Here is a 2982-nt window from a genome sequence, read left to right on the forward strand (position 1 = left end):
GCAGTTGTTCGAACAGAGCATGGGAACACTGACTGTTTTAAAATTGGGAAAGGTGTGCGACAGGGTTGTGTTCTTTCACCATTCTTGTTCATAGGAATGTTAGAAGCTGTCAAAAATGAAATGGAATGTGTACATATTGATATCCTAGGAAAAAATGAGCTGAAATGGACTAATTTTGACCATTTTGAATCTGACAATCACATGGTGTACTATGCTGAGAATGATGAAGGGAGATAATGGCACATTCGTCATCAAAAAGAACCTTTCAAAACGTATCTTGAAGTATAATGCTGTCTATGATAGGATAATATCCCTACGCTTATGAGAAAGACTAGTTTAAAACATTACTCAAATTTATGCACCAACCACTAAAGTCAGTGATGATGAAATTGAAGAATTCTACCAAATTCTTCAGTCTGAAATTGATAAAACATGCAATCAAGATGTATTGATCACTACTGGTGATTGGAATGAAAAGGTTGGAAATAAAGAGGAAAGATGAGTTATTGTAAAATGTGGCCTTGGTGATAATGATGCTGGAGATCACATGATACAATTATGTAAAACCAATGACTTCTTCACTACAAATACCTCGGTACACAGGGTTGACAGGGATGGGCAACTTAGACATTGGCTACCCAAAATGGGAGGGGCGGGGTGTACTATAAAGGCAAGAAGTGATTGGCTTACAAGCTTTCAAGAGGGAGCCTAGTTCCTGATGGGGTACAGGAAGGTATAATCTCCACTGAATTGTTTCCAATCTGTTGGGACGGGGATAATGAAAGGAGATGGGGATAAGACTCTTGTGGTACAATAGTGAATAATAGCCATCAGGGCTGACTGTGCGTGTCAGAAATGTAAAGGTAGATATTTTTGATGTTTTTTAATAAAAGGAGTAGAGTGACTGATTTTGCAGTCCAGGAACGGAGGTACCTGGGACCATCAAGTGAGAAGAGCGGAGTGTGGAACCCTATCCAGTGAAGCAGTGACACCAGAAATGGAGACAGAGACAATGACATGGACAGATGGAGCGGCTGGGGACACTGGACTCAGGGAGGGATAGGAGCTGTGCACTGATGGCCTGGGGGGCAGGCCTGTTGGGTGTACCCTTTGGTTATTTGATGATGCATGGAGGGTATTGTAATCATTGCAATGAAGCAAAATACAATAGAATGAATGTAAAACTGATGTTCTCCCATGTAAACCCAAATAATTCGCACTAAAAACTTAAAAAAAGAACCACATACAAGTAAAATTTTGCAGAAGATAATTCAAAAACAGCTGCAATGGAACTACTGCCAGATGTTCAAGCCAGGTTCAGAAGAGAATGTGAAACAAGGGATATCATTGCTGACATCAGATGAATCTTCACTGAAAGCAGAGGATATCAGAAAGATGTTTACCTGTGCTTTATTGATTACACAAAGACTTTTGACAGTGTGGGTCATGACATTCTATGGACAACAATGTGGAGAATGAGTATTCCAGAACACTTAAATGTACTCTTGTGGGATCTGTACCTAGTCCAAGAGCCAGTGTTAGAACAGAGCAAGGGGATACTGAATGGTTCAAAACCAGGAAAGGTGTGTAGTAGGGTTGTATCCTTTCACCATACTTATTCAATATGTATGCTTAACAAATAATCTGAGAAACTGCATTACATGAAGAAGAAAGTGGCATCAGAATTGGAGTAAGAGTCAATAATAACTTGCAATATGCAGATGATACAACTTTGCTTACTGGAAGCAAAGAGAGCTTGAAACACTGATGAAGATCAAAGACCACAGACTTCAGTATGGATTACACCTCAATATAAAATACACACACACACACAAATCCTCACAACTCAAGCAATAAATAACATCATGCTACATGGAGAAAAGATTGCAGTTGTCAAAGACTTCATTTTGCTAGGATCCACAATCAACATTCCTGGAAGCAGCAGTCAAGAAATCAAACGACATATTGCATTAAACAAATCTGTTGCACAAGACTTCTTTAAAGTGTCCAAGAGCAAAGATATCAGTTTGAGGACTAATGTATGCCTGACCAAATTACAGTATTTTCAATAGCCTCACATGTATCTCACCACCTGCTCCTTGGAAACCCTATACAGTGTCACTATGGGTCAGAACCAACTCGACAGCACTTAATAACAACAACAACATATGTATCTGGTTTGGCACTGTAGGATAAGCACTGTACTACTAACCACAAAAGGAGCTCTGGTAGCAAAGTCATTTATGAACTGAGCTACTAACTGCAAGGTCAGCAATTCGAATCTACCAGCCACTCCACAGGAGACATGAGGTTTTCTGCTCCTGGAAAGATTTACAGCCTCTGAAATCCTATAGAGTGTGCTATGAGTACGAACTGACTCCACAGCACATAACCACCACCACCACCACTAGCCATAAGGTTGGTGGTCCAGACCCACCAGGTGCTCCTGAGAAATGCTATGAATCAGAACTGACTCCAAGGCACATCAGATGTGTTTAAAAGCAAACAATGTATAAAGAAGACTGTAGCAAAATTGATTCATTTGTATTCTCGTGTAGGAGAAGAATATTAAATGTACCATGACAAACAAACAAATCTGTGTTGCAAGAAATACAGCCAGAATGCTCCTTAGAAGCCAGGATGGTGAGACTTTGTCTCTCCTACTTTGGACATGTTATCAGGTGGGACCAGTTCCTGGAGAAGGTCATCATGCTTGATAATGAGGAGGGCCAGCAAAAAAGAGGAAGGCCTCCAGGGAAATGGAGAGATACAGTGGAGGAAGACTTATTAACAACCTGAGATATGCAGATGATACAAGCTTGTTTGCTGAAAGTGAAGAGGACTTAAACTATTTACTGATGAAGATCAAAGAGCACAGCCTTACATATGGATTACAACTCAATGTAAAGAAAACAAAAATCCTCACCACTGGACCAATAAACAGCATTCTTATCAATGCAGAAGAGATTGAGGTTGTCAAGG

Source organism: Chrysochloris asiatica, unplaced genomic scaffold (genome assembly GCF_000296735.1).
Source record: "Chrysochloris asiatica unplaced genomic scaffold, ChrAsi1.0 scaffold00282, whole genome shotgun sequence".
Lineage (NCBI taxonomy): Eukaryota > Metazoa > Chordata > Mammalia > Afrosoricida > Chrysochloridae > Chrysochloris > Chrysochloris asiatica.